This window comes from Arachis hypogaea, chromosome 14 (assembly GCF_003086295.3).
Source record: "Arachis hypogaea cultivar Tifrunner chromosome 14, arahy.Tifrunner.gnm2.J5K5, whole genome shotgun sequence".
NCBI classification, from domain to species: domain Eukaryota; kingdom Viridiplantae; phylum Streptophyta; class Magnoliopsida; order Fabales; family Fabaceae; genus Arachis; species Arachis hypogaea.
In genome coordinates this window covers 102,337,699-102,364,014 of record NC_092049.1, presented here as the reverse complement: position 1 = coordinate 102,364,014, position 26,316 = coordinate 102,337,699, and positions in this window count along the sequence as shown.

Sequence of the window (26,316 nt, the reverse complement as noted above, 5' to 3'; positions counted from 1 at the left end):
AACACCAATTTACGTTGTCAATCCTTATTCAAAGTATGGACTATTATATATTTCTGGAAAGCCCTGGATGTCTAATTTCCAACACAATTGGAAGCGCGCCATTTGAAGTTCTGTAGCTACAGAAAATTCACTTTGAGTGCAGGGAGGTCAGAATCCAACAACATCTGCAGTCCTTCTTCAACCTCTGAATCTGATTTTTGCTCAGGTCCCTCAATTTCAGCCAGAAAATACCTGAAATCACAGAAAAATACACAAACTCATAGTAAAGTCCAGAAATGTGATTTTTAATTAAAAACTAATAAAAATATACTAAAAACTAACTAAATCATACTGAAAACTATGTAAAACTAATGCCAAAAAGCGTATAAATTATCCGCTCATCAGTCCCGGAGCCTTACATCTTACATCTTTGGGCACTGTTACCATACTGAGAACCTCCAGTTCTCATTCTATACGTTGTTGTTATTTTTCAGATGCAGGTCGTAACCCTCCACAGTGAGTTGCCTGGATGGTGACAGAAGCGAAGGATCCAGATACCTTTTGAGTCCCTTGATTTATTTTGCTATACATCTCTCACTTTTGTATTTTGTTTAGCCTAGAGGCATGTATTGAGAGAACAAAATTTGTATAAGCTGTTTTTACTGTCTGGTTTCATGTATGGTTTGTTTATGGCTAGCCAGCTTAAACTCCACAAGTCATGGCTAGATCCTTATGATATTATACTATGATATTTTGAAATAAATTGTATCTATTTCTTGTGCTTTAAGTTAGTTGCTCTGTTTATGCGTTTTGCGCTTTTCATACCCTAACTTTGAGCTTTGTTCCTTCATCGGGCTTCTAGATTATATTATTCTTTCTATATAAATATGTATAAGCCTTAGAATTATCGTAACCTTTGGTTAACCCTTGCTTTATGGCTAGAGGTAAGGCTTGCGTTAATTAGGGTGTTACATTTAGTGGTATCAGAGTGGTTCGTCCTCGTGAGCCTGAGGGATAGACCGATTGTACTTCGTTGCATACTCTGCGTGTCTTTTTCTTTGATGCTATTAGGTTATCTACTTGATATTGTATAGCATGCTTGTTTGTGAGTGCCTGTTTAGGATAATTGAAGCACTAGGCTTTTGATATTGAGACTAATCACTTTGATATTGATTGTTTGGTGTAGACAGGAACTCTAATGGCTACTCGCGGGTAAGGTCGTACACGTTCATGAAGAGAGAGTGGAAATGAGAAACCGGCCGATAACCATGCCGAGTTTATGGCGGTAGTAGCAAATCTTGCGAACACCATGGAGGCAAATGCTGATGCGACACTGCAAGCTGTGCAGAGGTTAGGCCAACCGGTGGGAAATAGAAATGGAAATGGTGAAGGAAACGCCAACAATGATGCTGAGGGGAATGGAAATAACATGGGGGTGCTCCGATGACCTAGAAGACCTTTCTCAAGGTTCATCCTCTGAATTTCCGAGGTTCAACAAATCCCACGGAAGCGAATAACTGGTTCCAAGCTATGGAGCGCGCACTGCAAGCACAGCGTGTCCTGAACAACCAATACGTGTAGTTTGCTGCTTATCAGCTTTTGGAAGAGGCCCAGCATTGATGGCAAGTAGAATACCGCTTACTACAACTTCAGAACACCGAGGTTCCTTGGGAAGTATTCCGAACGGCCTTCTACAAGAAGTACTTCCCTGAGTCTGCAAGGAAAGCAAAGGAGATGGAACTGATGCAGCTAAAGCAAGGTTCCCTATCCATGGCGGACTACACAAGCAAGTTTGTGGAACTCTGTAGGTTTTCTAAGGTATGTCAGGGTGCCCCGGAGACCTATAAAAGTTGGAAGTGTGTCAAGTATCAAGGTGGCTTGAAGGATGACATCAAGACTGCTGTGCCTCCTATGGAGATTCAGATTTTCTCCGATCTGGTGAACAAGGCAAGAGTGGTTGAGGAATATACAAGGACGGTAGCCTCGTCAAGGGACACTCATAGAGGAGACACTAGTAGGGAACGCGATGATTACCTTGGACCAAGGGGACAAAACTTCAAGAAATATGGTGAAGGGAAGCGGTCAAGAGCTTACTCCTCTGATATGAAATGTTAGGAGTGTGGGAACTACCATCCGAATAGGCCATGCCAGTTGGGTAAGAAACTATGTTACAAGTGTGGTGCACCGGGACACTTGGTTAGAAATTGTCCACACCGAGGAACACGTGGGGCGGATAGATCACAACAACAGGGTTGAGGTAATTATAAAACCGATGACCAGATCTTAACTTATCTTCATGGTATAGACTAATCGTCGTTCGTGTTGAAAAAGTTTTAAAGCTTAAATTGATTTTTAAACTTGGTTTGGAACTCTGATGTGATTGATTTGGTTTTGAAACTAGGACTGAAACTTTTGGCCAAATGATATGATTTAAAAAGGGAAAGTGAGTCCTACGATTTTGTTAACTTGTGATTTTGGTTTGCAAATTTGATTTATCAAAAGGGATTCAAATTGAAAGATTTTTTATTTAAAGATTCTAATTAGTTTAGGAAAAATCGTGTTTCAAAGTGATTGGTTTACACATAGAAGGTTTTTGACTCTTTTGATAAGGTTTTAACAATGGACTCATTTAGATTAAACCTGTTTTAAAGGTTTTGAATAATATTATAAAATTCGTATTTGGTTTAAGGAAAATTTTCAAATTCTTAACAACGATAATCAGAGTGACGCAGTGGAAGGCGAGAGAGCACATCGACACGGTAGGATGATGGTGAACGAGATGCTTTGGCAACTTGTCGGGTTAATAACGTGGAAAGCAGAATGCTTCGTGGAGAATATATATATATATATATTACATCGCGTGATACAATTTTCGAGGACGAAAATCTTTTTAAGGAGGGGAGGACGTAAGAACCGGGTTTTTCACGAATAAAATAATTTAAATGCCCAAATTAAGTTTCGAAAAGTTAGAATGAGAATTTGGGGATTTAAATATGATTTTTGGACTCAGTAGGTCTTTTCGAGTTAAAAAATACATTTTCTGTGAAAAACCGTGAAAAACTACGAACCGACAGTTGAATCAGTCGAACCGGTTTAAGTTTACCCGGTTCTGTGCGAGAAAAACTGAGAACAGTCGAAAATCTTAGAAAAATATTAAAAATAGAAAACCGGGAGTTAGCGTTAAGGGTTTGGCCCAAAGTTGGGCCAAATGGGCTAAAAATGCTAACGGGTTGGACCAGACCCAAGTTGGACCCAAGTCCAACATATATAAGGGTTCATTAATGAACCCACATCTCATAAACACACACACACATCAGATTGAGAGGGGAGAAGAGGAAGAAAACACTATTCACTCCTCACTTTAACTAGTGATAACTTGAGCTACGGACCTCCGATTGACGAGTCGTTTGCGGCCACGTGAAGCTCTCGACGAGCTCTTCCTTTCTATCTAAAGAAATCTGGTAAAAGCTCGCCTCTCACTCCCCAGTTTCGTGCCCTAAATTTCTGCTCATTTTAGGTTTGGTTTGTGAGCAAGTTTTGTGGTTTTGCTTGTTTAGGTGATCTCTAGTAGTGGGTAATTGTTGGATTTTACCCCTAATCTCGTTGGGTAAGGTAAGGTTTCGCTAAACCCTTGTGTTTAGTTATTTTATGTATCTTAGGTTTTAATTTTGGTGATATACGTGTTGTTAGTTTGAGCTTTGGTATTTGTTGGAGTTGGTTGAGGCTTTGGATCAAGTTTGGTGGTTTCGTTTTGGTGTTTGGAGTATTTGGGAATCGGCCAAGGTATGGTTTCGGTTTCCTTTATGTAATATGTAATGTTTCTGGAAACTTAGGCTAGTTGACCCTAAGATAGGATTGAATGGTATTGGTGTATGAATAATTATATGTGAACTGATGAAATTGTTGGTTATATTGGATTATGGTGGTTGATGATGATTATTGGGAATTGTTGGTGTTAATGAGTATTGATGATTTGTGTTGTTGAAGAGGGTTGTTGATATGGTTGATGAGTAATGATAAATAATTGATTTTGTGGGTGAGGGTGATTGTTGAGAAGTATTGGTGATAATGATGAATTATGATGTTGAGTGATGTGGTTGGGTGTGTATATTGATATGGGTAACATGAATGTTGATTTTGATGACTATTGTTTGAAGATGCGAGTTTTATGAGATAAATATAAGGAATTGTAGAGGTTGATGTTGTTGATGATTCATGGAAATGCCATTGTTGAATGAAGAAAATTATGATTGTTTGTGATATCTTGAATGTTAAAAAATAAGGAATTTGATGGTTCAAAATGGTGTTGATGAGTTAGGATGTTAATTGTGTGAGAAGTGTGAAGTTGAGGTTTAAATTTGTGAATTATGAATTATGGTTAAGTTATGACGAAAAGATTGAGTTAGAGAGGTTTGATGGTTGAAAATAGTATAATATGTTGTAAAGGGTAAATTATGCTGGGAATCGGAGTTTGAAGTGGTTTTGGTTTGGTTTTGGTTGGAAATGTTGGTAAGTTGTGGAAATTGTGATTTTGGGTAAAATTTGGTTTTTGAAGAACTTTGTCTGATCATAACTTTTGCCTCAGTTTTCGAAATTGATAGAAATTTCTTTAGAATTAAAGATCTTTGAAAACCCTTTAAATCGATATAAAGTTTATGAAAATTGGAATTTTGTAAAGTTATAATCATTCAAAGTTGGTGTTAAGAATCTGAAATTCTGCAAGGTTGCAGAATTTCATGATTTCTGATATGTGCGAGCGGTATAGAAATCGGTAAGTTTCTGAATATGATTTCATGAAATTCTGCAAGGTTGCAAAGTTATGGAAATCCCCGGCAACGGCGCCATTTTAATGAGTGAATTCTTTGGTGGTATAGAATTTCACAAAATTAATTCTCGTTGCAAGTATAGTTATACACCAACAAACAATCCTCCCAGTCAAAAATTTGGTTGTCACGAGTAACAAACCCCAAATAAGAATTAACCGAAGTATTTAAACTCCGGGTTGTCTCACAAGGAATTGCAATGAAATGGTCAATTATTGGCTATGAAGAACAAAGGAGGGGGGGTTTGATTGTAATTGGCAAGGAATTATAAAAGCAAGAAAGTAAATGACAATTAACTAATAAAATAAAGGAAAACAACTCTTGGCTAGACGTAGGTAATATGAGATCACCATCCTTGTCTACAAACCATACATTGATAATTATGAGAGGCCAACCTATTAAATCTACCTCCAAAAGCTTTAAGTACGTAATATCTACTCCTAAGCTTGAGGTACGTCAAATAGGCTTGATCACCTCAACCCATAAGTCCCAACCTATCTACTAATTAGATTGGTAGTGGGTTAGTATCAATGGGTATCAAATTGATCACCAAGGGTTCTCAAATCACCAATTCAATGAGACCCAATGACTCAAGGTCACTTAATTCCCTTAGCCTAGGCCAAGAGTAAAGGAAACTACTCAAAAACTAGTGTAAACATTTTATCAAACACCTAGAGTACAATAAAAGTAAACATCACTTGCTAGAATTAATGAAACCCATAACTATCATCAACAAGAAATCAACAATAACAATGGATATAACATAAAAGAGACTTAAAAACATAAGATTGCATTCAAAGAAATCAAGATTCAACAATGGTTCATAAACATAAAAATGGCAAAATAGGGAAATTAACAACAAGAACTAGAAGAACAAAGGTGTAACAATAAGAAATTAAAAGAGAAAACTAAATCAAAACAAGAATTGAAGGTTGGATCTAAGAAAATTAAACCTAAACTACCCTAAATTCTAGAGAGAAGGGAGAGCTTCTCTCTCTAGAATTCTAACCTAAAATATGATGAAACCTTAATTATGACTACTTGGTTCATTCCCCCACAATCCATGGGTTCAATAGCATCAGAAATGAGTTGGATTGGGCCCAAAATGCTTCAGAAATTGCCCCCAACGAGTTGCTTAAAGTGGACCAACGCTGGTCCATCGACACGTATGCATACAGTGCGCGTGCGTGTCCCTAAACACGATACAACTATAGCAAATTTTATATCAATTTGAAGCCCCAGATGTTAGCTTTCCAACGCAACTAGAACCGCCTCATTTGGACTTCTGTAGCTCAAGTTATTATCGATTGAGTGTGAAAAGGTCAGGATTGACAGCTTTACGATTCCTTCATTTCTTCATGAGTTCTCCCACTTTGCATGCTCTTCCCTTTTTCCTTCAATCCAATCTTTGCCTTCTAAATCTAAAATCACTTAACAAACATATCAAGGCATCGAATGGAATTAAAGTGAATTAAATTTAGCTATTTTAAGGCCAAAAAAGCATGTTTTTACATTTAAGCATAAATTTAGAGAGATTTTCAAAACCATGCTATTTCATTGAATAAATGTGAGAAAAGGTGATAAAATCTCCCAAATTAAGCACAAGATAAACCATAAAATTGGGGTTTATCAAACCTCCCCACACTTAAACCAAGCATGTCCTCATGCTAAGAATAAAGAAGGACAAGAAAAGGGGTATGAACATTTATTCAATGCAAAGAAACTATATGCAACCTATCTAAATGAATGCACTAAATGCAAGATGATTCTACCTTCTTGGTTAAAAGTAAATCAATCTCCAATAACATATATAAGCAAGTAGGGCAAAGGTCATATGACGACTCACAAACTCTACCAATTCAAATATCAAAATGAAGTTCAAATAGACTTGCAAGAAGAAAGCTCATGAAAGCCGGGAACAAGGAATTGAGCATCGAACCCTCACCGGAAGTGTATCCGCTCTAGTCGCTCAAGTGTATAGGGTCAATTCACTCAATTCTCCTCTAATCATGCTTTCCAAGATTTATTTTTCTTCTAACAATCAACAATTATTCAATGCACGCATACATTCATCATGAGGACTTATTCATAAGTTGTAATGGGGCTAGGGTAAAGGTAAGGATGCATATGGTCAAGTGAGCTTGAAATTTGTATCTTTGATTAGCCTAAGCTCTCACCTAACACATGTAACAACCTATACAATTCTAATGCACAACCTAGCTACCCATGATTCCCACGTTTTTCACATACTTATGCATTCTCTTTAATTAACATTCCATATGGATTGATTTTTATTGAACTTTACTTTGGGGCATTTTTGTCCCCTTTTTATTTCTTTTTCTCTTTTTTTATATATATTTTTTTCTTTTATATATATGTTCTTTTTCTTTTTCTTTATCATTTTTTTAAAGTATATACAAACATATCAATGCATATGGTTTTACATATGGTGCATGAATATGTACCCAATTCCCAATATTTTTAACAAAAAAAATTACACTTTTACCTCAACCAATGTCCCAAGTTTCCCATACCCAAATGATACACACCCTCACTAGCCTTAGCTAATCAAAGATCAAAATCAAGGACATTTATTATTTTTCATTTAGGGGTAGTGATGTGCTAACATTAAGAACAAAAGGGATTAAATAGGTTCAAAATTGGCTAACAATGGTTGATGAAAGGTAGGCTATTTAGGTAAGTGAGCTATATGAAATGATGGCCTCAATCATACAAATGCATATATACATGAAATAATGGACATATAGAATCAAACAAATCAAAGATTACAATCATAGAAAGAGAACAATGCACACAAGAATGGAAAATAAGTGGTTATAAGATGTAACCACGCAATTGGGCTCAAAACTCACATGCTTGTGTTCTTAGCTCAAAAACCATGTTCCAAAATAAATTCTTCAAGCAAGTTCAACACAAAATTTTTTTTTTCAAATTGGTAGGGTGCCCTAAAAACAGTTTCTTGGAAAAAAATCATCACTCTAACCAAGTAGTCCTAACATAAAAAGGAAGTGGTAAAAATATGTACAAATTCTAACTATCATGCAATCTATCATGCAATGCAACAACTAATCTAACAAAGACAAAAATTAAAAATTGGTGTTGAAAAAGGAAGTTGTTACCTATGGAGGTCGGTCGGATGACCTCCCCACACTTAGAAATTTGCACCGTCCTCGGTGCATGCAAAGAAGAGTAAGGTGGACGGGTTGCTACAATTGATGATCTCCTCCAAAAGGTTGTGCGGAAGGACTTGTTTGTTGCCCCATTTAGAAGCTTTTTGTTTTCCTCTTTCGGTGGCCAACCTAAAAAGAAAGAAAAAGAAAGAAAAAGAAAGAAAATTAAGCCTACAACAAAGATATCAAAGCAAATAGAATATAGGCGAGGGCTAATGCCAAATAAGAGTAAGGTTCTTACTACATGGTAGCTACAACATGTGAGTGACAAAACAATATAAGCTAAGGCATATTAACTAACACTTGATGCAAGAGTAAAGTCAAAGCATGAAAAGCACTCAAAAGCATCAAGTTCGACTAGAAAGAGTGGGTCATGAAAGACATGCAAGTTCATATCAATGCACAAAGAATATAAGAGTCATACAAGATTAAGCATTGATTTAAAAGTTTCATCACCCAACAATATCAAACAAGTCAAGAAGCACCAAGATTAATCTAGACATTCTCAACAATTGAGTAAGAGCATTCAACACCATTATTAAAATAAGAAACTTAGAAAGGAAAATAAGAACAAGCTATGAAAACAAAATTAAAATGCAATGAATGAAAATAAGCAAATGCAATAAAAAAAATGGAAGAAAAGAAATTTTTTTCTTTTTTTTTTTACATTAGTAATTTATTTATTTATTTATTTATAATTAAATTTTTTTTATTAGAAATATAATTTTAATTAAATTTCTTTTCAAGAGAGGAAGAAGAAAAAAATTGAAAGAAAGAAGAAGAAAAGAAGAAAGAAGGAGAAAGGAGAAAGGAGAAAAATAGGGTGCAAATCCGCGCATATGTGCCATGCGTGCTTATGCGCGGATGCAGCAGGAACAATCTGCGCGTACGCGTCATGCGTGCTTACGTGCGGATGCAGCAGGGACAATCCGCGTGTACGTGTCATGCGTGCTTACGCGCGGATCACCTGGCACAAAGTAGGCATAAAGTGGGCATAACTCTCAGATTTTAGTACTAGGAGTTGTGAAACTACGCCGATGCCCGCTTTTTTTTTTTCAAAAACAGGGCACTCTCCTAATCTACAAGCATTCTAAAACAATCAAAATCAAATTTAACAAAAAATCTCTTTGGTTTTTGAAAAATTTTCAAATACACTAAAAACAAAACTTATATTACAAGCAAAACACTACTCAACAACAACTAAGCTACAACTTAAGGCACAAATCTAATCAAACAAACCAACAACCAAAATATTAAAACAAGAGTATGCAAAGAAGAAAACTACCTAACAATGGCAACCCAATTCATCCATTGATTATATTTACAAGAGAATGGAAAGAGTTTACCATGGTGGAGTGTCTCCCACCTAGCACTTTTAGTTTAAGTCCTTAAGTTGGACATTTGGTGGGGGTCCTTGCTAGGGTGGTTTATGCTTGAATTCATCCTTGAATCCCCACCATTTTTTTCATCTCCAATGTCCACCGGGATCCCAAATTAAGTGCACAAGGCCTTCAAGTAAGCTTAGGTAGATGGCAGGGCCCCAAGAGTTCTGATTGTTGAAATGAATACCGGGGTCCCAAACCTTATTCTTGCACCCATCTTCCCGTTGACAACCATAGTTAAATTTGGGTGACGAGGCTTGTGAATTCTCAATTAAGCATCCAAATATTCTCCTAGACCCATGCAATTTGGTTCTACACCAACCGTTGCTATTCAACTTTGAGCATGTAACCATCATGAACTTAGAGTGATGTTTCCAACCACTACACAACTATCTCCTACTCTTAACTCCACAAAGGGCTCTAAGTTGACCATCATTTTCAAGCAAACCATATTCAAGTGAGAAAGTAAAGCTTAAGGATAAGAATTTTACCTACTTGAATATTGTGTTGGATAATGGTGACTTAGGAAGGGGGACCTCCCCACACTTAGCCAATGTGAGATCCATTCCCTTGTGCTCTTCCCTTGTAACTTCCACCTCTTTACAAGCTTCTTTAAGTTCAATTCCTTGCTCACCAACTTCTTCTATACACCCTTCATTGATCAAACCATATGTCGGAGGTTGTGTACGGTCCTCCTTGTTATCAATTTCATAGCACAATGAGGGAGATTCATCAATCTCAAAAGACTCATTGGTTGGTGTGGAATCATCTTCAATGATGGAGCTTGCTTCTTGGTCAACCTTCTCTTCTTGGTAGCTTCCTTCCAATTCAATCTCTTCTTCATTGCTAACTAAGGGTATGGGAGGCGAGGTATCTTCTTCCTTAATCTCCATGTCAAGCCCAATGGGAGAGAATTCAATTGTACATAAGAATTCATCAATGATTGATTCCATCTCTTGATCAACCTCTTCAAGATTTTCCACCATGATATGCCTTGGAGGTTGTACACCCTCCTCAACATCAATATTAAGCTTCTTGAAAGAGGGCTCTATAATGCTACATTCCCATGGACTTTCGACATCTCCTATGTTTTCAACCACTTCTTCCGGCTCAATTATCTCAACTTTCTCCCCTTGTGACAATTCTTGCTTCAAATCCTCTTCTCCACCTTGAGGCTCTAAACTCACTCCCTCACTATGCTCCTTGATTGCTTCTCCACATTTAACAATGGGAGTTCCTTGATCGCATAGGCTTAGGCGGGAGGAGACCATATTGCGAACGGCTTCCGCTATGGTAGCTATCTTGGCTTCTAACTCCTTGAACTCCTTTTGGTTCTCTTCTTGCCTTAGAATGTAAGAACTAACACATTCTTGGAGAGAATCATCCATTGGAGGTGGTGTGGAAAAAGAAGGTTCATTGTTTGGGAGGAAAGTTTCATAATTGGAAGTTGGTTCATCTTGGTAAGGTTATGGAGGTGGTGTATATTGAGGTCATTCTTAAGAGTAATTATGTTGGAATGGTGGTGGTTCCATATATGGTTCATATGGTTCATAAGGTGCTTGGTGTGGTGGATAAGGATTAGGGTCATATGGGGATATTTGGTGGTAGGGGGCTTGTGAGTAAGGTGGTTCAAAATTATGTTGGAGAGGTGGTTTATAGGCATGTGGTGGTGGTTGTTGACAATCACAATAAGGGTCATCACATTCATTAGATTGATATGCATTAGGAGTGGAATTATACCTATAAGAGACTGGAGGAGGTTGTTGCCAAGAAGGGTGATCAATCCTTTAAGGCTCCCTCCACCTTTGATTGTTCCATCCTTGATGCATGCTACCATTGTAGCTCCCATTTCCTACAAATAATTTGAGCCAAACTCATAGCCAAAGGGGTGAAAATTCATGATAGCAAATAAAAATAAAGGCTAACGAAAATAAGAAACAAAGTCCTAAAGCTAACAAAAACTAACAAATAAGCAAAAGGCAAACATATTCACAATATTCACAATAGCCAATAATATAACACCATTGCAATTCCCTGGCAACGACGCCATTTTGATGCTCGGTTTCTTGTATGGTTTAGAATTTCACAAATGAAATGTCATTGCAAGTATAGTCCTAAACCAACAAATAATCCTCACATGCAAAAATTTTGGCTGTCACAAGTACAAATCCCAATAAAAATTAACCGAAGTATTTAAACTCCTGGTCGTCTCACAAGGAATTGCAATGAAATGAATGATTATTGGCTATGAAAGAACAAATGGGTTTGATTTTATATTTTTGCAAGAAAATAAATGACAAAAAAGTAAAATAACAAGAACTAATAAAATAAGGAAAAAGAACTCTTGGCTAGACATAGGTAATTGAGATCACCATCCTTGTCTACAACCCAAATATTGATAATTATGAGAGGCCAACTTATTAAGTCTACCTCCAAAAGCCTTAAGTACGTAATATCTACTCCTAAGCTTGAGGTACGTCAAATAGGCTTGATCACATCAACCCATAAGTCCCAACCTATCTACTAATTAGATTAGTAGTGGGTTAGTGTTAATGGATATCAAATTGATCACCAAGGGTTCTCAAATCACCAATTCAATGAGACCTAATGACTCAAGGTCACTCAATTCCCTTAGCCTAGGCCAAGAGTGAAGAAAACTACTCAAAAACTAGTGAAAGAATTTTAACAAACTCCTAGAGTGCAAGAAAAGTAAATATCACAAAATGCTAGAATTAGTGAAACCCATGACTACCACAAGCAAGAAATCAACAATAACAATCAAGATCAACATAAAAGAAACATGGAAACATAAAATTGCATTAAAAAGAAATCAAGATCCAACAATGGTTCATCAACACAAAAGAGAGCAAAATAAGAAATTAACAAGAGAAACTAAGAAGATCAAGACAATAGAACACTAAAATATAATGAGAATTAAAATTAAAATAACAATTGAAAGAGAAATTTGAGAGTGATCAACCTAACTTTACCCTAATTTCTATCCTAAATCTAGAGAGAGGAGAGAGCCTCTCTCTCTAGAATTCTACTCTAAAACATGATGTAAATTAAACTATGACTATTTGGTTCATTCTCCCTTCAATCCTTGGGTTCAATAGCATCAGAAATGAGTTGGATTGGGCCCAAAATGAGCTACAAATCGCTGGCCATGATTTCACTTTAGTGAATCACGCTGATCCATCGGTGCGTACGCATACAGTGCACGTACGTATCTCTAAACTCGAAACAACTATGGAAATTTTTATATTATTTTGAAGGCCCGGATGTTGGCTTTCCAACGCAACTAGAACCGCCTCATTTGGACCTCTGTAGCTCAAGTTATGGTCGATTGAGTGCGAAGAAGTCAGGCTTGACAACTTTGCAGTTCCTTCATTTCTTCATGAGTTCTCCCACTTTTGTGCGAGTGAATAGATTCTATAAGATTTGCCATCTGTGCGTATGCACACCCCTGTGTGTACACACACATTTTTAAAATCTCCTGGGCGTGCGCACGCACACACCCCTGTGCTGCCGCACATGCCCTGTTTCTCAAATTTTACTTATTTTTCAACTATTCTACCTTTCCAACAAGGTTGTAAGCTTCCATAACACCATTTTAAGACTCTTGGGCTCAATTTTTTTATTTTGGAATATGGAAAAGGTCTTAGGAGGTTTAATTTGGGTTTTACTTTGAAAAGTTAGCAAACGGAGGTTTAGGTTTCTGGTGTAGTGAAGATGAGTTGGTTGAGAGAGAAGGAAGAGTGGTGAATATGGTAATTTCTGATAACGAAATTGAGAAACCTATGAAACTAAGGAATTCGGAATGGAACTTATGAGTTGATGATGGTTGTGATGAGTACGAGTGGAACTGTGTTTAGAGGAGTGGCCTCTAAGATTGAATATATGATTACGATTTGTATTGTTGTCCGACGTAGGGGCTGTGGCTGTCTCCCGCCTACGTTCGGATGTGAGAGTTGAAGTTGTGCTTCTCATTCCCTCATATTTCTTGCAACTAGAGGAAGGTGGTAGGGCAGGCTCCCTCGGAATATTTCCCTCTGAAAGGAGAAGGTGGTAGGACACTTATCCCTCGGAACTATTCCTCCTGAAAATGCGACTTCTCTCTTATTGCAACGTGGTTGGGCACTAACCCACGGAATCATGCGACAACCAGAGGAAGGTGGTAGGGTACGCTCCCTCAAAATATTTCCCTCTGAAAGGAGAAGGTGGTAGGGCACTCATCCCTCGGAATTTTCCTCCTTATGCGCAATAGAGAGACTAATATGGGAGTTGTCGACCAGATTTTCTGTCGGGTTTGGCGATAACCGACATGTGATATCACAGCCAATAGTGAAGACATTCATCATATGCATCTTCTATATGCTTGCTTGCTTTGTTTACTTGAGTTTGCCTAATTGTATAACATGCCTACTTGCTTCTTGAATTACTCGTATATATATGAATACTACCTGTGGTTTCCTTGTCTGCATTATCTATTTTTGTTTGGTGCTGAGGAGGTTAGGTAGGCGGTGGCGATGGGATCACACGGAGGTTAGGTTGGCGATGGCTGTGGGATATAGCGGTGTGATTAGTATTAGTTAGAATTCCCCCTAAGTTTAGATAACCCGGTCTATGGTTTAAGTTCCTGATTTATTTATGTTATTCTAAGCTTGAATATCCGTATGTGACGTGAAGTTCTAGGATTGCCTACGGCGTCCCGAAGCCTTACAACTTACATCTTTGGGCACTGTTACCATACTGAGAACCTCCGGTTCTCATTCCATACGTTGTTGTTATTTTTCAGATGCAGGTCGCAACCCACCACAGTGAGTTGCCTGGATGGTGACAGAAGCGGAGGATCCAGATACCTTTTGAGTCCCTTGATTTATTTTGCTATACATCTCTCACTTTTGTATTTTGTTTAGTCTAGAGGCATGTATTGAGAGAACACAATTTGTATAAGCTGTTTTTACTGTCTAGTTTCATGTATGGTTTGTTTATGGCTAGCCGGCTTAAACTCCGTGAGTCGTGGCTAGATCCTTATGATATTATACTATGATATTTTGAAATAAATTGTATCTATTTCTTGTGCTTTAAGTTATTTGCTCCGTTTATGCGTTTTGCACTTTTCATACCCTAACTTTGAGCTTTATTCCTTCATCGGGCTTCTAGATTATATTATTTTTTTCTATATAAATATGTATAAGCCTTAGAATTGTCGTAACCTTTGGTTAACCCTTGCTTTACGGCTAGAGGTAAGGCTTGGGTTAATTGGGGTGTTACACTACCAGACCATAAGCCTTTTTCATTGACTTGTCTGCCATCTCTAGTGAGATTCTTGTAGCTTGTACCTCAAAGATTCCCAGCCTCTCTATTACAGAGAGTGGCATGAGATTTATGCTTGACCTTAGGTCACACATAGCCTTCTCAAAGGTAATGGTGCCTATGGTGCGAGGAATCAGGAAGCATCCGGGATCTGGCTTCTTCTGAGGTAACTTCTGTTGAACTAAGGCATTGAGTTCCTTGGTTAGCACTAGAGGTTCTTCCTCCAATGTCTCTGTTCCAAATAACTTGGCATTCAGCTTCATCAGAAGTCTTAGGTACCGAGCAACTTGCCCCTCCCTAGTTTCCTCTTCCTCATCAGAGGAAGAGTGATCCTCATAATCCATGAACTGCAACAAGGCATTCAAGGGAACTTCTATAGTCTCCTCATGAGCCTTAGTTGCCTTCAGTTCTTCAATAGGGAAGTCTTTAGTGGGTGTTGAACACCCAGCTGCCCTATTACTGGTGTTCAACGCCAGTTGTTGTGCCTCTTCAGGCATTGAACGCCCAGTAAGGACCTCCTTACTGGCGTTCAACGCTAGTGATGGTGCTTCTATGGGCGTTGAACGCCCAGTAAGGACTTCCTTACTGGCGTTCAACGCTAGAGTATCCCCTTCAAATTCGGCCTCAGCTTTTATAGTGATGGCCTTGCACTCTTCTCTTGGGTTTACTTCAGTGTTACTTGGAAGAGTGTTAGGAGGGGTCTCAGGGATTCTCTTGCTCAGCTGACCAACTTATACCTCCAGATTTCTGATAGAGGACTTAGTTTCTGTTATGAAACTGTGAGTGGTCTTAGAGAGTTCAGAGACTATGGTTGCTAACTCAGAAAGACTCTGCTTAGAAGTCTCCATCTATTGCTGAGAAGATGGGAATGGTGGTCTGTTGTTGAACCTATTCTAGTTTCTTCCACCTTGATTATTGTTCAAGCCTTGCTGAGGCTTCTGTTGATCCTTCCATTAAAGCTTAGGATAATTTTCCCATGAGGAGTTGTAAGTGTTTTCATATGGTTCTCCCATGTAATTCACATCTTCCATCATGGGTTGATCTGGATCATAAGCATCTCCATCATAGGAGGTGTCTTGAGTGCTGCCAGCTGCAGCTTGCATTCCAGTCAAATGCTGAGATATTATGGCATTTAGAGTGTCAACCTCTAGGACTTCTTTCTTCTGAGCTACCTTAGAAGGATCTACAGCTATTCCTCCTTTACTCACCACGTGGCCTAAGAACTTTACTTTCTCCTTCCAAAACTCACACTTTGACAACTTAGCGTACAACTTCCGCTCCTTCAAGATTTGCAACACAATCCTCAAGTATTCCTCATGTTCTTTTGCTGTCTTAGAGTAAACCAAGATGTCATATATGAAAACTACCATGAATTTGTCCAAAAGGGATGAAAGACTCTATTCATGTAATCCATGAAAATAGCAGGTGCATTCGTTAACCCAAAAGACATTACCGCAAACTCGTAGTGTCCATAGCATGTTCTAAACACAGTCTTAAGAATATCATCCTCCTTCACCCTTATCTGATGGTAACCAAATCTCAAATCAATCTTGGAAAACACTCCAGCTCCTTGCAATTGATCCATCAAGTCATCTATTCTTGGCAGCGGGTACTTGTTCTTCACTGTTACTTTATTTAACTGTCGGTAATCCACACACAAACGCATTCCTCCATCTTTCTTTTTCACCAATAAAACTGGCGCTCCCCACGGTGATACACTCAGTCGAATGAACCTCTTGTTCAGAAGCTCTTCCAACTGAGTCTTTAACTCTGCTAGCTCTATCAGAGCCATTCTATATGGTGCAATCGATACTGGTCTGGCTCCCGGCACCAATTTGATTGCAAATTCGATTTCCCTTTGAGGTGGGAACTCAGGCATATCTTCCGGGAACACTTCTGAAAAATCTTTAACCACCGGTATCTGATCTAAGTTCTGGGCATCACCCAACGTATTAGCAGCCAACAGAATATAACCCTGACACTCCTTTCCACTACAATGCACCATTACAGAGTTCAGGTAATACCCCGTAGCAACCACTACTCTATTTTCTCCTTCCAGCATAAACCGAATTGTCCATTCAAAATAATCCAATAAAACCCGGTTCCTCGATAACCAATCAAACCCCAAAATCATTTCAAGCCCCACCATTGGTAAACAGATCAAATCATTCACAAACTCTCTACCCTCAAGCTTGAAACCTACTTGTCTACAACCTGACCTAGTCATAACTGTTTGATGCAGAGTATGTACATGCAGATGAAAAGGTAACTCTGACACTTCCAAGCCTAATTCCTCAACTTTAGCAAACGAAATAAATGAATGCGAAGCTCCAGTATCATATAATGAAACTAAGGATTTATCACCAATTAGACATATACCTCTCATCAATGGATCCACCTTAGAAGCATCCTTGGCATTCACAGTAAAGACCCGACCTTGATGCTGACTCTGGCCTGCATTCTGATTCCTCCCACGAGTACAATCCCTCGCAAAATGACCAGGAAAGCCACAGTTGACGCACCCACCTATACCAATCTTGCAAGAGTCATATGGATGAAAACGTCCACAACGATTACAAGCTAAATTCAGAGAACTCTTACTCTGATTTCCTCTCCCTTTGCCACGATGAATCTGGTCATATGTGTTCTTTCTGAAGCCTCCTTGACCTTGAGGCGCATATCCTCCTCTCTTGAAGATTTGTCCTCTCGGATGAAGGTACTTGCCACGCCCACGACTAGAGCTCCCTCCATGAGTGTCCTTAGATGCCGCCATGGTCTTGGCATACTCCTCCACTACTCTAGCCTTATTCACCAAGTCGGAGAAGACACGAATCTCCATAGGAGTCACAGCAGTCATAATGTTGTCCTTTAAACCCCTTTGGTACTTAATGCACCTCCAGCTCTTGAAAGTCTCCGGGTCACCCTGACACACCCGAGAAAACCTACAAAGCTCTTCAAACTTGTTGGTGTACTCAGCCACAGACTTGGAACCTTACTTTAGCTGCATTAGCTCCATCTCCTTCGCTTTCCTTGCAGACTCAGGGAAGTATTTCTTGTAGAAAGCCGTTTGGAATACCTCCCATGGAATGTCGGCGTTCTGAAGCTGTAGCAAACGACACTCAGCTTGCCACCAGGGCTGGGCCTCTTCCGCAAGCTGATAAGCGGCAAACACTACATATTGATTAAGAGGAACATGCTGTGCCTGTAAAGCACACTCCATAGCCTGGAACCAGTGGTCCGCTTCAACAGGATTTGTGAACCCTCGAAAAGTTGGCGGATGAACCTTCAGGAACGTTGCCAAGGTCATCGGAACTACTCCCGTGTTATTGCCATTTCTCTCAGCATTATCATTGGCATTTCCTTCTCCGTTCCCATTGCCATTCCCCGCCAGTTGGCCTAACCTCTGCACAGCTTGCAGAGTCGCAGTAACATTCACTTCCATGGTATTAGCGAGATTCGCCATTACCGCCATGAATTTGGCATGGTTATCAATTGGTTGCTCATTCCTACTCTCTCGTGTACGTGTTCGACCTCGCCCGCAAGTGGCCATGTAGGGTGATGAGCGGATAATTTAGACGCTTTTTGACATTGTTTTTAGTATGTTTTTAGTAGGATCTAGTTACTTTTAGGGATGTTTTTAATAGATTTTGTATTAAATTCACATTTCTGGACTTTACTATGAGTTTGTGTGTTTTTCTGTGATTTCAGGTATTTTCTGGCTGAAATTGAGGGACTTGAGCAGAAATCAGATTCAGAGGTTGAAAAAGGACTGCTGATGCTGTTGGATTCTGACCTCCCTGCACTCAAAGTGGATTTTCTGGAGCTACAGAACTCGAAATGGCGCGCTTCCAATTGCGTTGGAAAGTAGACATCCAGGGCTTTTCAGCAATATATAATAGTCCATACTTTGGTCAAGAATTGACGACGTAAACTGGCGTTCAACGCCAGCTTTCTACCCAAATCTGGCGTCCAGCGCCAGAAAAGGATCCAAAACCAGAGTTGAACGCCCAAACTGGCACAAAAACTGGCGTTCAACTCCACAAATGGCCTCTGCACGTGCAACACTTAAGCTCAGCTCAAACACACACCAAGTGGGCCCCAGAAGTGGATTTATACATCAAATACTTACTCATGTAAACCCTAGTAGCTAGTTTATTATAAATAGGACCTCTTACTATTGTATTTGACATCTTTGGACGTCTGGTTCTTAGATCAGAGGGGCTGGCCATCTCGGCCATGCCTGGACCTTCACTTATGTATTTTCATACGGTAGAGTTTCTACACTCCATAGATTAAGGTGTGGAGCTCTGCTGTTCCTCAAAGATTAATGCAAAGTACTACTGTTTTCTATTCAATTCTTCTTATTTCTCTTCTAAGATATCCATTCACACCCAAGAACGTGATGAAGGTGATGATTATGTGTGACGCTCATCATCCTTCTCCCTTATGAACGCGTGCCTGACAAACACTTCTGTTCTACATGAATTAAGCTAGAATGAGTATCTCTTAAATCTCCTAACCAGAATCTTCGTGGCGTAAGCTAGAATGATGGCGGCATTCAAGAGAATCCGGAAGGTCTAAACCTTGTCTGTGGTATTCTGAGTAGGATTCAATGACTGAATGACTGTGACGAGCTTCAAACTCGCGAGTGCTGGGCGTTAGTGACAGACGCAAAAGGAGGGTGAATCCTATTCCAGCATGATCGAGAACCGACAGATGAATAGCCGTGCCGTGACAGGGTGCGTGAGCATATGATTCACTGAGAGGAGGGGATGTAGCCACTGACAACGGTGATGCCCTTGCATACAGCCAGCCATGGAAAGGAGTAAGACTGATTGGATGAAGATAGCAGGAAAGCAGAGGTTCAGAGGAACGAAAAGCATCTCCATTCGCTTATCTGAAATCCCTGCCAATGAATCTACATAAGTATCTCTATCCCTTTTATTGTTTATTTTAATCTAATAAAGTATCATGTTTAAATCTGCCTGACTGAGATTTACAAGGTGACCATAGCTTGCTTCAAGCCAACAATCTCTGTGGGATCGACCCTTACTCACGTAAGGTTTATTACTTGGACGACCGAGTACACTTGCTGGTTAGTTGAACGGAGTTGTGTCCACACATAGTAAAGAGCCATAATAATGATTCCATACAATAACAAAGAGTACTACATTAATGTGATCACAATTTCGTCCACCATAGGGTTCCTGTCTACACCAAATAATCGATATCAAGGTGATCAGTCTCAATATCAAGAGCCTAGTGCTTCAATTATCCCAAACAGGCACTCACAAACAAGCATGCTATGCATATATCAAGTTGATAACCTAATAGCATCAAAGAAAAGACACACAGAGTATGCAATGAAGCAAAAACGGTCCATCTCTCAGGCTCACGAGGACGAACCGCTCTGATACCACTAAATGTAACACCCTAATTAGCCTAAGCCTTACCTCGCGTCGTAAAACAAAGGTTAATTAGAGGTTACGACAGTTCTAAGCTCTTACCTATAATATATAGAAGGAATATAATAATCTAGAAGCCCGATGAAAAATATAGCTCAAAAACAGGATTTCAAAAGCACAAACCGTACTATCTTAAGGCATAAGAAACAGAAGTGATATAAACAAGGTAATAGTATAATAATATTATATCATAAGAAACTAACCCCGACTCGCGGAGTTTAAGCCGGCTAGCCATATACAGACCATATAGAAACCTGACCATTTAACAACAGCTTATACAAGTTTTTCTCTCATAATACAAGCCTCTAGGCTAAACAAAATACAAAAGAGAGATGTATAAACAGATAACCAAAAAGACACCAAAATAATCCAGGATCCTCCGCTTCTGTCACCATCCAACGCAACTCACCGAGGTGGGTTGCGACCTGCATCTGAAAAACACAATGAAGATATGGTATGAGAACCGGAGGTTCTCAGTATGGTAACAGTTCCCAGTGATGTAGGATATAAGACCCCGGGATGCCAAAGGCAATCCTAAGCTCCATATCCATCACAAGATTCAAGCTTAAAGTATTCTAAAAACAAATAAGCATAATAATAACCTCATCATAAATAAACCGGGTGATCTATCTTAAGGGATTTCTATTCTAACCAAACACCGCTATCCCACAGCCTTCACCAACCTATCCTCCATGCAATCCCATCGCACCGCCTTCCGAACCTCCTCAATCCCAGTAGAAAGCACAATTTATAACAATGCAAGTAATTCACAAGTAGAAGCATACAAGGCAAGTAGATCAAGTAAGCAAATAGGCATGTTATTAAACTAGGTATACAAGTACAAGTCGGCAAAGCAAACAAACAGATAGAAAATGCATATGATGAATGCCTGCTCTACTGGCTATGATATCACATTGTCGGTTCAACTGCCAACCCAACACATCTCCATGGAGACGTCGCCCTTCGGATTTCTCATATGGGAACCCCGAGATATAGTGCCCGGATCACTGTCCATGTACCGGCGCCTGCACGCTCTATAGGTCCGAAGGGATGCGAGCGGGATACTCTTGCCACAGACCTCACATATCAACGCAAGCGAGACGAACCACCACCCTTATGCCGCCGTCGCTACCTCGATAGGCGGGATCCAACCGCCGTCCCTGCCGGGCGCATAGCGTCTTATTTTCTCAGTAAAAACAATATTTCAGTAGATTTAAGAAAACATTTTCCGTACACAGAGATCCATCGTCTCAATCTGAGTCCTCGACTCACCTCAGCCACTGTCCCTTTCATAACTCAGTTTCCAATGTCAAAAGTTCATCATTCCTTATCTTTTATATCACTTATCCTCCACCTAACGTCAAATCATTCTCAGCACGCCAGAAACCTAAGCCTCCATTTTCTAATTTATCATAAAATCGTGTTCTAGCAACCTTAAGTTACATCCCATGTTCTAATACTCAAAATTAAGCCCAAAACTCTTAAAATGGTGTTTTAGAAGCTTACAACCTTTTTGGGAAGGTAGAATAGTTGAAAAAAATAAGAAAATTTTAAGAAACAGGACGTGTGCGGCCACACAGGGGTGTGCGTGCGCACGCCCTGAAAGCTTTAAGATGTGTGCGTATGCACAAGTGACAAAATTTTCAGAATATGTTCACTCGCACAACCTGTGTCAGTGCCCCCAACAGACTGCCCTTCCCGACGTGTGCGTCCGCACAGGTTGAAGTTTTTCCTTGGATATTTGCGCGCACAAGCCGTGCTAGCACTGCGAACAGAACGCACTTCCCTACCTGTGCGTGCGTTCGCACATGTTGAAATATTTGCAGGGTGTGCGTCCCCACGAGTGTGTGCGCCCGCACATATCAGAAATCATGAAATTCTGCAACTTTGCAGAATTTCAAATTTTTAACACCAACTTTGAAGGATCATAACTTCCTCTATAAATTTCCAATTTTCACAAATTTTATATCAATTTAAAGAGTTTTCAAAGATCTTCAATTATAAATAAATTTCAATCAATTTCAAAAATCGAGGCAAAAGTTATGATCGTACAAAGTTCATCAAAAACCCAATTTTACCAAACTTCACAAATTCCACAATTTATTACCATACCCATACCAAATCACACTCAAACCATTCAAAACACCACTTTTCATCAAATTGTACTAGTTATACCATAATACACCAACCTTACAACATTCTTCTTCTCATTTCATTACTCCCAATTCCAACATCAACTATATAACACTTATGATCAAAATCACCATCAAACCCACCATTTCATAAATCACAACACTACAATTATCATAAGGAACCAACTTCCAATCTATACAATCATTCAACAACATCATATCATCAAAATTCATTCATAAATCAACCCAACATTCTTTAATTCATCAACATTTAACACACCAACCATCATTTTAGTTCAACCTATCTTATTGGTCACTAGCCTATGTGTCCATGAATATTATATACTACATAGAGGAAACCGAAACCATACCTTAGCCGATTCCCTTTATGCACCAAAACTTAAATTGATCACCAAATAGCTTTCAACCAAATTCCAAGCTTTCAAATCCACTCCAATAAGCACAAATAAGTTCCAAGAGCTCCCAAAGCCACAAAAATCAAACTATATACATATAAATCACCTCAAATCAACCTAGGGTTCCAATTACACATAAATTCACAAGGGTTTAGTGGCTCTTACCTCCTCCCACAGATTTACTAGCAAGAAGCCAAGGCTAAGCAAAGATCAGAGCAAACCTAAACACCAAGAATCACAAAAACTCATTTAATCAAAAACCCTATATACCCAAAATTTTGAGGAGAGAAACTGAGAGGGATTCGAGCTTTCCTTACCAGTTTCTTATATGGGTTTTGTAGAGCTCTTCACAAGGAACGTGTAGCCATAAACGGTGCGGTGATCAGAGCTCTCTAGCTCAAGATATGAGCTTTGGAAGAAGATGATGAATAGTAACCAAAAGGGTTTCTTCTTCCTCTCTTCAATTCAGCATGAGTGTGGGTGTGTTTAGTGTTGTGGCTGAGTTGGTTCATTTAATGAGCCTTTTACATGTTGGGCTTGGGCCCAACTTGGGCCTGCTCCAACCTGTTAGCATTTTTAACCCGTTTGGCCGAACTTCAGGCCAAACCTTTAAAATTAACGCCCGGTTTTTCATTTCTAACATTTTTCTAATGTTTTTGCTGTTTTTCACTTTTTCTCATGCGGTACCGGGTAGACTTGAACCGGTTCAACTGCTTGTTCGTGATTTTTTACGGTTTTTTGCAGAAGACACATTTTCTGACTCAGAAAAACCTACTGAGTCCAAAAATCACCTTTAAATCCTCAAATTCTCACTCTAACTTTTCAGAATCTAATTTTGGCAACTAGTCACTTAATTAACCGGTTGATTAGTTGCGGTTCTTACATTCTCCCCACCAAATAAGAAATTTTGCCCTCAAAATTTGAATTACCTGAGAAAAGCTCGGGATAATCCTTTCACATTTCAGACTCCAATTCCCAAGTGTGCTCTTCTACTCCTGCTCGCTCCCAAGCAACTTTAACCAATGGGACATCCTTTCGTCGCAGATTTTTCACACTAGTGTCATCGATCCTCACTGGTGTTACTTGGAAAGTCAAGTTCTCTTCCAACTCGACCGATTCAGGCTCCAACACATGAGCCGCATCCGACGTGTACTTACGGAGCTGTGACACATGGAATACATCATGCAAGTTAGACAGATGAGGTGGCAAAGCGACTTGATACGCCACTGGCTCGAATATCTTTAGAATCTCAAATGGTCCTATGTATCTTTGGTTCAACTTCTTGGTCTTGATTGCTCTTCCAACCCCAGTTGTCAGTGTAACCTTAAGGAATACATGTTCTCCTACTTCAAACTCTAACGGTTTCCTTCTCTGATCCGCATAACTCTTTTGTCGACTCTGAGCAGTCAAAAACCTTTCTCGTATTCTTTTAATCTTCTCAGTAGTCTCTGCTACCACATCTGGACCCAATACACTTGCTTTACCAGATTCATACCAACAAAGTGGAGACTGGCACTTCCGTCCATACAAGGCCTCATACGGAGCCTCCCAATGCTCGCATGAAAACTGTTGTTGTATGCAAACTCCACCAATGGCATGTAATGGTCTCAACTTCCAGGTTGATCCAAAACACACGCTCTTAGCATATCCTCCAACATCTTAATAGTCCTTTCCGACTGTCCATCGATTTGCGGATGATATGCGGTACTGAGACATAGCTTCGTACCGAAAGCCCTTTGGAAAGCTCCCCAAAACATTGAAGTGAATCGAGGATCACGGTCCGATACTATGCTCGACGGCACACCATGCAACCTTACTATCTTCTTGAAGTACAATCTTGCTAACTCTTCCATAGAACAGTTTACTCGAATAGGCAGAAAATGAGCGGATTTGGTTAAGCGATCCACGATCACCTAAATTGCATCAACTCCCGACCTAGTCCTCGGTAAACCGGTCACAAAATCCATAGCAATTCCTTACCACTTCCACTGAAGAATCTCAAGTGGTTGTAGCATTCCTGACGGTTTCTGGTGCTCTATCTTTACCTTCTAGCAAGTTAAACACTTGGATACTACTATTGCTACATCACCATTCATCCCAGGCCACCAGAACATCTTCTTCAAGTCATAATACATCTTCGTGCTTCCGGGATGAATAGAAAACCCACTGTTGTGAGCCTCCGACAACAAATCTCACCTCAAACTCCCAACATCCGGTATGCAAATTCTTCCCTTGTATCTCCATAACCCTTCATCATCCTTAGTGAATTCTTCGCGCCTCTTATCACCAACTGGTTAGAACAATTGTTGAAGCTTCTGTTCATCTTGCTGAGCACCTTGTATTTCAGATTTAAACGTGCTTGAGATTTGTAGCTGGTTCAAACAAGCTCTCCCGGCAACTTCACCAATATCCAGCTTAAGATCCACAAACTTATCTACTTGCTCCTCTTCCTTAATCCTCATCTAAGCTATCGTTAGAGATTTCCGACTCAAGGCGTCTGCTACCATGTTCGCCTTTCCAGGGTGATAACTCAACTCGAAATCATAATCTTTAAGCAACTCCATCCACCTTCTCTGGCGCATATTTAGCTCCTTCTGATCAAAGATATACTTGAGACTCTTATGATCAGAAAAGACGCCAAACTTTACTCCGTACAAGTGGTGCCTCCAAATCTTCAATGCAAACACAATCGCCGCTAATTCCAAGTCATGAGTGGGGTAATTCACCTCATGCGATCTCAGCTGACGCGATGCGTAAGCCACCACGTTCCGGTGTTGCATCAACACGCAACCCAAACCCTTCAAGGAAGCGTCACAGTACACTTCAAACGGTTCATGCGGTTCCGGAAAAATCAAAACTGGCGATGAAGTTAACTTCTGCTTCAAACTTTGAAAACTCTCTTCGCACTCCGACGTCCATAAAAATGGCACCTCTTTCCTTGTCAACTTCGTCATCAGTAATGCAATCCGGGAAAATCCTTCGATAAATCTTCGGTAATATCCTGCTAAGCCCAAAAAGCTCCTGACTTCCGTCACAGTCGTCGGTCTTTCCCATTCCATCACCGCTTCTACCTTTGAAGGATCTACAACTATTCCTCCTTTACTCACCACGTGGCCTAAGAACTTTACTTCCTCCTTCCAGAACTCGCACTTTGACAACTTAGTGTACAACTTTCGCTCCTTCAAGATTTGCAACACAATCCTCAAGTGCTCCTCATGTTCTCTTGCCGTCTTATAGTAAACCAAGATGTCATCTATGAAAACTACCACGAATTTATCCAAAAAGGGACGAAAGACTTTGTTCATGGAATCCATGAAAATAGCAGGTGCATTCGTTAACCCAAAAGACATTACCGCAAACTCGTAGTGTCCATAGCGTGTTCTAAACACAGTCTTACGAATATCATCCTCCTTCACCCTTATCTGATGGTAACCGGATCTCAAATCAATCTTGGAAAACACTCCAGCTCCTTGCAATTGATCCATCAAGTCATCTATTCTTGGCAGCGGGTACTTGTTATTCAATGTTACTTTATTTAACTGTCGGTGATCCACACACAAACACATTCCTCTATCTTTCTTTTTCACCAATAAAACTGGCACTTCCCAC